The sequence below is a fragment of the Camelus bactrianus genome, chromosome 33 (assembly GCF_048773025.1).
Source record: "Camelus bactrianus isolate YW-2024 breed Bactrian camel chromosome 33, ASM4877302v1, whole genome shotgun sequence".
NCBI lineage: Eukaryota > Metazoa > Chordata > Mammalia > Artiodactyla > Camelidae > Camelus > Camelus bactrianus.
This window is the reverse complement of record NC_133571.1, coordinates 20,881,741-20,893,845: the sequence shown is the minus strand read 5'-3', so window position 1 is coordinate 20,893,845 and position 12,105 is coordinate 20,881,741. Positions and strand designations below refer to the sequence as shown.

At 44.8% G+C, this 12,105-nt stretch overlaps 1 protein-coding gene across 2 annotated transcripts in view; it reads left to right on the top strand.

Moving 5' to 3' along the window:
- The first annotated feature begins 11,049 nt into the window (after window positions 1–11,049).
- ETS1 (ETS proto-oncogene 1, transcription factor) overlaps window positions 11,050–12,105 on the top strand; it is a 121,953-nt gene continuing 120,897 nt past the window's right edge. The window contains exon 1 of one of the 2 annotated variants that reach the window (XM_045518724.2): window positions 11,050–11,173. The gene's annotated coding sequence lies outside the window, so the exon portion shown is untranslated. The remainder of the gene's footprint in view (window positions 11,174–12,105) is intronic. The other variant, XM_045518722.2, reaches the window with a different exon arrangement.

Sequence of the window (12,105 nt, the reverse complement as noted above, 5' to 3'; positions counted from 1 at the left end):
GAGGCATATGAGACAGAGAACCCAGCACTGGATTAAACACCAGGAGTTTGTAGTCCAACGCTGGTGGGTTAGCTTTGGTCAGATTGCTCTTCCTTCCGTAGTTGTATCTACTTGACTTAGAAACAATTAATTGTATAGCAGTTGCAAATGTTTGGATGTGGTTCCTCTGTCATGCTGAGGCTCACCTTTCTGTAACTTCTATCAACTAAGTCTAGTTGGATGCTTTTGAAATAAAACACCTCCTCTTGTACATGACAGCCCTTTACATATTTAAAAGTAGCAGCAGAGACCATTGTAAGAGTGGAATCACAGGTTCTTAGAGCTGGATGGAACCCCAGGCGTCTGTCGTCTGATCCAGGGAAAGAAACGTCACTCCAGCACCCCTGCCGGTTGGTCCTACAGCTCTATTTCAACAGATCCAGTGCTTTTCCAGGCACTCGTTTCTTTTTTGAAAGGCTCCACATGTTCAAAAGCTCTCTAAATGCTCAAAAACACTTCATCATTTTGATCTGAAATATGCCTCCCCGTAATGTTTATCTACCGATCCAAGTTCGGTGACACTCGTCTACTATGAGGCAATTTCAGTTCCAACAATGAAATACTGTAACGGTCTGCTGCAGTGAGACAAGGCAGGATTCATCTGAGCTATCCTAAACAAAATCTCCAGCCCCTTTCATATGCAAAGCATTTCACGTTCAAAGCATTTTCTCGCTCTGTTATCTCATTTTATTTTTCAGCATCTCAATGAGAAAAGACCCACTAGGAACATCAGAGACATGAGAGGTGGTGCCCAGTTCAATGAGTGTTATCGCTGTGTTTAGTAACACGGACAAGGATGGAGACGTCTCAGAAGACACTCAGAATCTGACGCTGCCATTCTTTGGAACCCTGCTTGCTGATGCGTGGGAACATCAGCACCTCCTGAGATGATGCAATGTCCCAGGACTATTCCTCACTCTGCTCCTATTTCACACCAGAATCACAAGGCTCAATGGAATTCACAATAAAAGCAGAAAATCAGATGCTTCATCAGATCTTCTCCATGGAGGTGCTAACAGAAGACAGTGGTGAGATGTTGGTTTTTCTTGAGATACCCACATTGACAGACTCCAGAAACATGCAGAGACAAAATTCAAAACTGTACTCAACCTCTTGATATTTTTCGGTCCTGGGCCAGTTACACGAGTAGCTTGGTGAGACCCGAGAAAGCAGGGAGTGGGAGGGGGGCGTCCTTTCAGGAACACCTTAAGAACGCAGTTGTGCAGGCCTGTATGTGGAATTCAGGAAACCTGGAGCACCTTTCTATGAACTACTGTATCAGACCTCGGGAATGCCTTTAGATCCTGAATCATGGCCGAATGGAGTCCCTCTTCCAACTTCATGGGCTACAGTGGAAAAACATTGTCTCTTCCTAACTTTTCTTTGATGCGGAACACAAAATCCTTACTGGCCCCTTTAAAAGAAGAGATTTATGTTTCTGTTTCTGGTCCAAAGAAAATGAATGTGCCTTTTACATTTTCCCATAGTCTCTCTCTGGCTGGAGACTTGGAGAAGCCAGAGGCTTACTTTAAGCCCTGGGAGTCGATTTCTACCTCAGGGCATGGAGCTGGATGAGCCCCGTGGCAGGAGCACTTATAGAAGTACCTGCCTTGTGCTTGGGGCTCAGGACAGACCTTGCACATCACAGCCGGAGACTGGTGCCTGCCGAGTGTGCAGAAGCGGGGAAGAAGCCAACAGCCCATCTTCTGATGAGCAGATCAAAGGCATTGCATTTCATTGTTTCAAGGGAAAGGAAATGGAAAACTGAAAGGAAAGCCAACCAAATGATGAAGGGAAAGGGGAAATCCTTCTCATATGGAGGCTGCATAATAGGCAATGAGGAGGAGTTAAACTGTGCATTGTACGATTTAAGCATCAGAAGGCCTCCTCTTGGACTTTCTAGAAATCAACTCTGTGATCTCTTACTTCAGAGATGAGAAAGCCAATGCCCGGAGACCTTTGCCCCAAACTTAGGACCAGTTAGGAGAACTAGGATTTGAATCCCTGGGATCCTTTTCACTGCCAGAAGAGTTGATAAAAAATGAAAGCTCAGCCCCAACTCTGAATGTCTAGACTTTTTAGGAATACATGTGAGCATGCCTGGCAGCATTAACAAAATGCTGTAAGGCAACCATTTAATGATTAATTAATTAAAAGTAGGTTAAGATTTATCAATAAGAAAAAATAGGCCAAAATAACATGTGCAATATGATTTATTTTATATGAAATAAAAGTACCTACCCACATAGACTGGAAAGAAATTACCCATGGAAATGTTATTACTGACTATCTCTGGATGGGGGGGTGGTTATAGGTAAATTTAATCTTCTGTTTTTTCTTTTCCCATATTTATTTAGTTTTAAACAATAAACATGTATTACTTTGGGATTAAAAAGAGATACTAATTACTTGGAAAAGGGAATAGATGGAAGAATGGTTCTTGGCGTCAATGTTAAAGTACTAGAATTTCAATCTTGGAGAGTGATGTAAAAGTAAGAGCATAATTACAATGTAAGTTCTTTACTCTAAGCTTCCTTGACTTTTGATCACCTATAGGCCTGCTCTCTACCACCTAGACAAGTACCAGCCTGTCAGAAGATTTTGCCCTACTCTCAGCAAGAAGCAACAATGCTTTATTTCCCATTTTTACTTTTTTTGTTTCTTTTGGCCTTCTTGGGAAGTCTATTATCCAAACACCCAGAATTTCTGAAAACTCACTTTTAAAATGCCACCAAAGTAAGATAAAAAGTGCTGGGCTGTATCAGGTTGTGCTTTGGCCAAGGATGGGCTGTGATGCAAGCTGCAAGAGACAGCCCTCATCAGGAGTTCACGTTCATTAGGTCATGAGCCAGATTCTCCCTGGTCATGTCTCTCTCTGCGAGCAAGACCAGCATCTTTGCTATTCCGGATGCGAGTTCAGGCTTTTGTGATTTCCTTAGCTGGCTCTTTAAAAAAAAAATAGTGCTGTAAGTAACTGATCCGTATGCTTACTGAGGAGTTAAAATACTGGACCGCACAACCAAAGTGTTGCTTTCCATTCTTCACACTCATCCCATTCTAAATCAGTTCTGGGATCTCATTTCTACACACCCGTAAGCTGGAAGACTTTTCTGCGGCCAATAGCCATTGATAAGAACGAGTGACTTATTTCAGGGGTTGTTCAGACCTGAGACTCTTAGGAAACAAACTAGGAGGGAAATAAAACCTAAAAGTCTAGATTCAGCCCAGCAATCAGAAGTCAATTGCTTCGATTTAACTTATCCTTAAGGAAAAATACGATGAAGGATGTAGGGGGAATGAAGATGAAGGCAGCTACTCAAATGGTAAAGGAAAAACACACCAGGTGTAGACTGAATTACCCAGATAACAGACAGAAAGAAATCTGGTGTAATGTGGTGCCTCATCCTGTCTGTTCACACAGCCTGAATCTTCTGGTCAATTGTCAGGTCTTCACTTCACTTTGTGCTCTGTCGAAGATAAATTGTTCTTCTGACATGTTTATTTTTGTGCTGATTGGGAAAAAGTTCGTGTTGAATCAGTGGTTGTGATGTGTACTCTAGGGACAGAACTGGGTGCCAGATTTGGGAATCGTGTTGTATGCAAACAGCAGGAGCAATGGGAGAAAGATGAAATGTCAAAGAACCAAAGTTGAGAGATTACGGGTATGTATGTAGCCCACATTGAAATAGCCATCTATCCATCCATCCATCCATCCATCCACCCATCCATCTACTCATTCATCCCCCCTTCAGATATTTATACAGCCTTTACTTTAGGCTTTAGACACAGTGGTAAGAGCTGCAAGAACAATGGCGGATGAGGTTGATCCATTTCTTGCCCCCGGGTTTTACAATTAACAAAGGAGATGAACATGACACAAATAATTACAATAGAATTTTTGCTCCAAAAGAGAAAGTGGTGCCCTATTAAACTGCATCAAGAGATGACATAATCCAGGGGGCGGTCAGAGAAGCCTTGCTGCAGAGGTAGAATTCAGGTCGAAACCAGATGTAGATGAAGGTCTGAGACATTTGAATCTTCTTAGTTTCTCTCCTTGGTCCACGAGTTTGGGGACTGTCCTGGCGATGTTGAGGAAGAGAGGGAAGTATCCAGCATAAAAACGTCAGTGGCAAATGTGGCATTGGGTGGAAATGGTGTTTGAAAAAGGCTCAAAAACCAAACCAGTCTGCTGCTAATCTTTCATCAGCACCGGGCCAAAATAATGAGTGCCTTAACGACAGACGAATGTGGTTTTTTATAAATCTCTCAACGTCCTTATGGTTGTGGCTGACTGTGGTTGCTGGACTTTTGGTCCTAGCATATTTTGAAACTTCAAAACCCATGATGGTCTTTTGTGGTATGTGGATTGCTCTCTCCTGTCCCTGGTTTACTGGGGACTGAGCTATAGACTGACTCTCCAGGCATTCGGTGTGAAAACAGAATTACTCCATCAACCGTTCGATGACTCTGAATTTTGCTTCTTTAGTACTGGCTCCCCTGTAGCTGCACGCAGAGACTTCGACTCACTCCAAGATGTTCAATATGCAGCTGACAACGGTTCCTAAATGATCGGCTGAGCATTTAGCTTTGAAGACGTACAGTGAGTTTACTTGTTAGCATTCTCTTCACCAAGAGATGACCCTGTCTGATTCCGTTGGCTTATCTCAAAGGTGATGGGGTTGTAGAATCTCTGAAGATTCTTCCCAGCTCATGAACTTGTGGCTTCTGGAATTGGTGGTCGTGATGGTCCTGTTTGGGGAAGCATATCTTGTCTGAGCAGATGACACTGAGGCCAGCTGTAGGGCGTGGGCGGAGGGATGCCCAAGGTCCAAGGATAGTGTGCAGTTGGCGATTTCTTGAACATCTTGGAGGCGGCAGAGCTCAGGCTGCCTCCCAGAAGCCCTTACAGCCTCCCACAGAGGGGGCAGGCGAGGGCCACTTCACCCAGTGCAGGTCCGGGACCGTATTAGAGGTCTCAGCGCCCCTCCCATGAAAATGGTTTGCCTTCCTAAATCAGGGCTGGTAAATATGATTGGGAGCTTCGAAGGGTTGCCTTGTTGTTGGCATGGGGAGGTGAGCCTGACTCTAAGACTGGGCTCGATGCGGGATCAGTGGGCAGTTTTAAAGGGAAAAATTAACACAGCGGCCAACACTGCTCGGTGTGAAGCACCACAAAGACGCAGTGCCGCTGTCCTTGCACACTCTCAGCGGGACGCCTTCTCCCAGCAAACTCGTCTTCACGGCGTCACTGGACGCTGCACCAGACTCTTTCCTCCTGATCAGCAAGCCGGCACTGCAGCCGGGAGGGGCCATCAGCCCCTGGGGTCTCCTCTGAAGATTCGTGGAGCAGTGAGGATGCCACTGGGCTGGGGACTGACCCTGGCCCCGCCATTGACAGCAGTGGTCCATATTTATTGAGTACAGACTCGATGAGTTGAATGTCAGCACTCAGCACCCTGAGGTGTGTCTATCATTGTCCTCATTCTTCATAGGAGGAAAATAAAACCCAGAAACCTTGAAGGAAATGCCCATGGGTAACATAGAAAGAAGCAGGTCTGGAGTTTGAATTGGGGCAATTTAATATCAGAGCCTGTGCTGTCACACTGTGTCTCCTGTCATCTTAGGCAGGCCAAGAAAGCCACAGATTTAAAAATAAAATGTGTTTTTCTTCTTCATCTGAATGGGATGGGACTTTCTATACAAATCAGAAAACACAGACGACATAACAAGAATAAAACAAAAAATGTCTCCCATACCACCAGAGGTGATGACTTAATACTTAGGGAATCCGCACTTTCAGATTTCCAGAACTGACGTCGTGTCGTGGGTACCGTCCTCTGACCTGGCACGCCACGACTCTGCAAACCCACCCTCCGTGTTAGCGTGCGTTATGCCAGGGGTTTGCTGAAGGGGCTCTTTATGTGACGTGGGAATGTCGTGGGCACAGACTCTGCCCTCCCAGCATCACACTCCAGTTGGGGAGAGAAGGCAGGAAAGACATGGGAGGGAGACACGAGCACTTCAATAGCACATGGTGGCAACAAATGAGCCGGGAGATGTCTGCGTGGAAATTGCAGGGAGAGAAGGCTGGGGTGTTGGGGACACTCAGAAGGAAAAGCACTTGAGCTGGAACTTCTCGGACGCCATGCAGGTTCCGGCATGGCTGCTGTAAGGCACGAGGTCACTCTGACGGGGTGGACATCGAGATGATACCCAGTAAATGTCATCTTTCCGCCAACTGCCTGATAGCAAGTCACAGAAAAATATCTGTAACATAATTCCGTGGAAAAGCTAAAGAAAAAATGTCTAGAGGACTGCGTATCACACAGGAAACAGCAGTTAACTTTTCAGTGTGAGTTTGGGCGAAAGGCTTCAGGGATGGTGATTTTCAGTTTTTAATTCCCCCTCTTGTGTATTGCTTGAGTAAGCGACAACCACGTATTAATTGCATAATTAAAAACTGAGATTTAAAAATAACTTTGTAGGAGTTAGATTGGCAGGGAGAAAGAGTAAAGGTATTCTGAAGGAGGAGGGGACAGGGGCAGAGTGACAAAAATACAAAGAAAGGACTTGACTTCAAAAAGGAGGTGGTGAGAGACAGGTCTGCAGTGGGCTGTGATCTGTCCTGGCTCGGTTGGAACTGTGTGAATTTTGGAATCTAAAGGATGGATAACACTTTCCACAAGTTTTATCTAAGCTACTCGAGTGTCCATCTGGGCCTCTACACTCCCCCCGACCCTCGCCCCAAATGGAAAATGCCTCGTAGAGGGGAGGAATCCACAGGGAGGGAAGTTGCTGTGAGCACTGCTGGAGGAGCTCGCCATGGGGGCCTGGGAGGACCCTGCCAAGGACTCTGGCTTCTGCACGGGCTCTCTGGCCCCCGGAGGCCCCACACCTGGGGGCCAGATGTGCACCCTCACGGGTGTGCCACTGCTGATCTGTCTGTGGTGCGAGACCAAGGCTTGGCTTTTGATCATGGAAAGGAGATAGATTCATTACACAGTACAGGATAAGAAGGTCCAGAGCTGGAGCATGAAGAGACAAATGTTCTCTGCTCTTGGCTTCCTTTTCATCTTCCAGTCGGCGGCCCCTTCCCGCTGGGCGGAGGCTGCGGTGGGAAAGGTGTCTGGCTTCACCCCTACTCAGTTTTGCTCATGTGTCTAGATGCCGCTTCCCTGCACCTATGGAATCTTTGGAAGCATCTGATGTTTTTCCAGGGGAGATGGAAGGAAAGAAGAGATAACACATGAAATGCAAGAAGTGACCATTTCGCTTTGTTTCTCACCAAGTTGGATGCCGTCGTTCAGGGCAAACCTACCTCTTTTTGTGTGCTGACTGTGGTATAAAGAATCTTTATAGATTGCTGTGAGGGCATCCTGACTCTTGGGGGTTGGAGTGGGAGGGAGGGAAGGTTTATGGGGAAGGGTTGAGCATCCCGGCAAGGCTGAGACTCTGAGAATTCACCTTCTGCATTTTTTTCTCTTAGGAGAGACCAACTTGCAATGTAACTGGTTATACTGAGGATTTCTTCCCAGTAAAAACAGCCGATGGCTTGGTGGTCATTCCTCCCAAGTCATTCAGACCCTGTTCCCACTGTGTCTCAGTGATACTGAAACCACCATCCTTTAGGCTGGGCTGTGAAGAAACTCTTCAGGGAAGCAAATAACTCTTTTAACATAGATCTTCCCCAAGGGAGCCAAAAAGTATATTCCTTGGGTCACTGGGCTTTACTGTTTTTTTTTTAACTTAAGGATCTTAAGCGATACAATCATCTCAAGTGAGGTCCTTCTCCACAGAATTTAATATTGCAGAGAGTGGAAAAGAACAGCCCACACTGCCTTTTCAGGTTACTGCTTAGATAATCATCTAATTATATGGTCATCTCAACAACCCTGTGAGGCTGGGCTGGTGTCGTGAGCCCCTCTCTGACCGATGACATGGCTGAGGGCCCTGTGCCGTGAAGACAGAGCCTGCCCCCTCCTGTGAGTTCGTGTCCCTTCCTCTTGAAGGATCATTTCACTTGGCCCCGCACCATCCACGTGGATGACAAAGTGCTTTCTCCATGGATGTCCACTTAACCCTAATGCTATATAGTTTTTCTTCAGGACAGTATATACTCTTTGGTAAAATACTTGTAACTTAAAATTTACTATTTTAACCATTTTAAGTGTACAGTTCAGCGGCATTAAGGAACTGTCACCACCATCCTGTTCCAGAACTTTTTGATCATCCTGAACTGAAACTCTATCCTGGTTAAACTCGAACTCTCTGATCCCTTTTCCCCTGCAGACCCTGGTAACCTCTATTCTACTTTCTGTCTTTATGACTTTGATTCTTTTCCACACTGGAATCACCCAATATTTGTCCTTTTGTGTCTGCTTATTTCATTTCATATGTTATCCTCAAGGTTCATCCATGTTGTGGCAGGCATCAGAACCTGATTCCTTTTCAAGGTTGAATAATATTCCATTGTTTGTAGGGGCCACATTTTGTTTATCCATTCATCTGTCAATGGCCATTTGGATTGTCTTTACATTTTGGCCATTGTGAATAATCCTGCTATAAATATCGGTGTACACATATCCATTTGAGTCCCTGCTGTCAACTCCTTTGGGTATGTACCTGGAAGTGGAATTCTGGATCCATGGTAATTCTGTGTTTAATTGTATAAGGAACCGTCATACTGGTTTCCATAGTTGCTGCACTATTTTCCATTCTCATCAGCAGTCAACAAGGGTTCCGATCTCCACATCATCGCCAACCTTGTTATTTACTTATTTATTTTTTGATATCCACTATCCTCATAGGTGTGAAATGGTATCTCATTGTGGTTTTGATTTGCGTTTCCCTGATAGATAGTCACACTGACTACTTCGTGTGCTTATTGGCCATGTGTATGTCTTTGGAGAAATATCTGGTCAAGTTCTTCACCCATTTTTTAATGGAGTTGTTTTTGTTGTTGAGTTGTTTAAGAGTTCTGTATATACTCTGAATATTAATCCATCATAAGGGATTTGGAAATATTTTTTATCATTCTGTGGAGTGCATTTCACTTTTTAAATAGTATTCTCTGATGTATAAAAGTTCTAAATTTTGATAAAGTCCAACTTAGCTTTTTTTTTGCCTTTTGGTGTGATTCCAATAAATAATTGCCAAAGCCAACGTCACGATGTTTCCATGTTTTCTCTTCAGAGTTGTATAGTTTTAGCTCTTATATTTAGGTCATTGATCCATTTTGGGCTCTTTTCTGTAGAGAAGGTAAGGTAAGGGTCCCACTTCATTCTTTTGCATGTGGATTCTCATCTAGTGCTATATTTTTAAAGACATGGTTGAAAACAAAACTTGCTGTTTCCTTGGGCATTCTCTAGCAATGCACAGTGGGGGTGTGGCTCATTTGGCATTGTTCCCATGTCTAGCTCATGCTCTTGACCCCCACAATAAGCAGTGGCAGAGGATGGGGCTAAGGTTCTAAAGGGTCGCTGTCTACGTGAACTCCATGTAGACTGCGCCGGACTCCAGAGCGCTTCAGTCACCACCCTGGACACCCTGTACATGTCGGGCAAGACTCCAAGAATCCAGGTCTTCTCTACTGTTTTTTTTTCCTTTTAACTCTCTTGCAAACATTAATGAATAGAGTTGTAATTAGTTTTGATTGGTTTAATTGGCCATGGACTTTTCTAAATGGGGCCACGTGCTGGAAGTGACCAGGCTCTCCAGGACAGGCTGAAGCTCCCGGCGTGGATCCCCTCCTGGCAGGCATCACAGTCCACTGAGACGGCTGATTTACGGGCCCGTCTCCCCACTGCAGTGTGAACTTGCTGTTTCCCCCAGTGCCTATCCCCGTGCCTGCGACAGACATTTACCAAACAAAGCTGAACCAGAAGCAGTACCTCGTCCTTTCCTCTAAGTCACGTTCATCTGCAAAGGCAAAGATGGGTGGGAAGGTCTTGTTTGAATGACAACACCGTCTTAACTGCATCGCTAGCTTTACACAATGAAGCATAAAGATGCTGCTGCTCTGAAGGACACTGATTAGATCGTCATGGTTTTCCAAAGTTGAGCATTGGTGTCTTCATTAGAGAGGGAAAGGAGTCAGCCATGGCAAATTTTAACTCCTTTCCATCTTTCAAAGTAAACGGAAACTTGCAGGATAAAAGCCTTAAATGATGCAGCCAAATATGGACTTAAAAAAATTCTGTAATGAAATAACCCTGTGCATAGAAATGACGTTGCCGTAACACCCTTGCCATGGTCCTGAACATGTGACTGTAAGGAGCCGTATAGTTTCACCGAAAACAGGATTTCCACACTCTTTACATTTTCTCTAAGTGGGGATCATATAAGTTTCCCTGCACGAGGGACAGGGCATCAGGGTCACTGCACCTACCCTATCTGAGAGCTCACCTAAAACCAGACGCACATCAGGAGGGTAACTGAGCTCAATTTTCAGAATTCTCTACTCTTGATCTGGAAAGCTCTCTTCCATATCATTCTTTCCTTTTCCTTAGGAAATAATGACATGTCCCATCAGATTACTAGCCTGAGCAGGTGACCCGGTGGTAGACAGTCTGCTCTCTGACAGCCTTTCCTGATCTGACTCTGTAACCCTCTCCTGACCCCTTGTGTAGGTTAAGGGGGGCTCCTTTGGGAAAGTCAAGAAGTGTGGATCATGAATATTCACATATTCAGCAGAGAGTAAATCTACCGCTTCAGCAAAGGCTGAGACCCACATTATCCCACCGAGGGAGTTCTCCTCTGCTCGCCTCCCTCCCCACTACTTCCCCTGCCTGAGTTACAGTTAGCAGGATGGTAATTGGAATGCTGTAAATTAAGGTGGAATCTGGTGTTAGCTCAACCTGTAACATTATTTGCTCGTCCATTTCCACTGTAGACCCTGTCCTAGTCGCTGCCTCCGTGGAGTCAGGGGCCAGTGGGACACTGCCTTTTTTCCCCAGCTTTCCTGGACTTGACCACACCCCCTAATTTAAGAAGGCAGCTCTATTAGAAACATTATGGTCTTTGCATCCTCTTTAGTCCCGAGCAGAGGATTCCCGCAGGTAGTTGAAAGGAGACCACAGACACTGAGGGGCGCTCACTCAGGACCTGTTCTTCACCCAGTCTCTGCAGAAAAGTAGTAAGTGGGGTGTGAGTTTGCCTAAATCTTTGCAGTCCATTTTCCTTTCCTTTCCTTTTTTTTTTTTTTTTTAAATTCAGTGGAATTAACTGGTAAATTGATGGGGTCTTTTCAGGATACAAGCAACTTTCTCTTTCTCTTTCCACGTTTTTCTGTATTTTCCATTCAATTGTTTAATAACAGTTTTCAATAACACTTCCTAACCTTGTTGGAATAGTCTGAGATCAAGACCGTTTCACTCTCTCCCCTGCTTTATAAGAGCAAAATCAGGCACGTTTTAGACCCTCACAGATTACTTGTCAGAAACGGAATTTTCTTCCCATACTGGAGCACTTCCAAAGGAATAAAGCTGCAGTTCAACACAGAAATTTCTTTCCTTTTTTTTTTTTTTTCTCTTTCACTCTTAGCGAGCCATTGTTTTACCTTTTTAAAATTTCTTTTAAGCTTAGCAGCTTTATGAATTGCTTTTACTGAAAGGAAATTGCTACAGGTTTGAGTCTTGCAAGTCAAACTAGACTTTTTGGGTTTTTTCCCCCTTGTCTTGTGACTCACAGTTCCCCCGGGTCCTCCAGCCCTGGGACTGTGCTTGAGACAGAGGGAGTCTGAAGGTCCAGGTGGGCACAGCTTCCCTCCAGCACAGGGCTGGCTCCCTGGGCAGCGCGGTGGACAAGCAAGGGGTGTGGATGGCCGCTCCCCTCCACTCAGGGATTTTATATCTACCAATCTCACTTTGCTTGTGGCTTCTCATCTACTATTGAAATGTCTCTGTTACCCTCTTTTAAAGTTGCATTTTATGGAGGTGAACTGTTCCAAAAATGTTTGATTACTGAGATTGAGGCATTCGATTGTCAGCCTTCCTTATTACCTTTTGGGTAAGTTTTTTTTTTTAAATCACAAGGCCATTTTCCCTCCGACTTCATACCATTACTGTG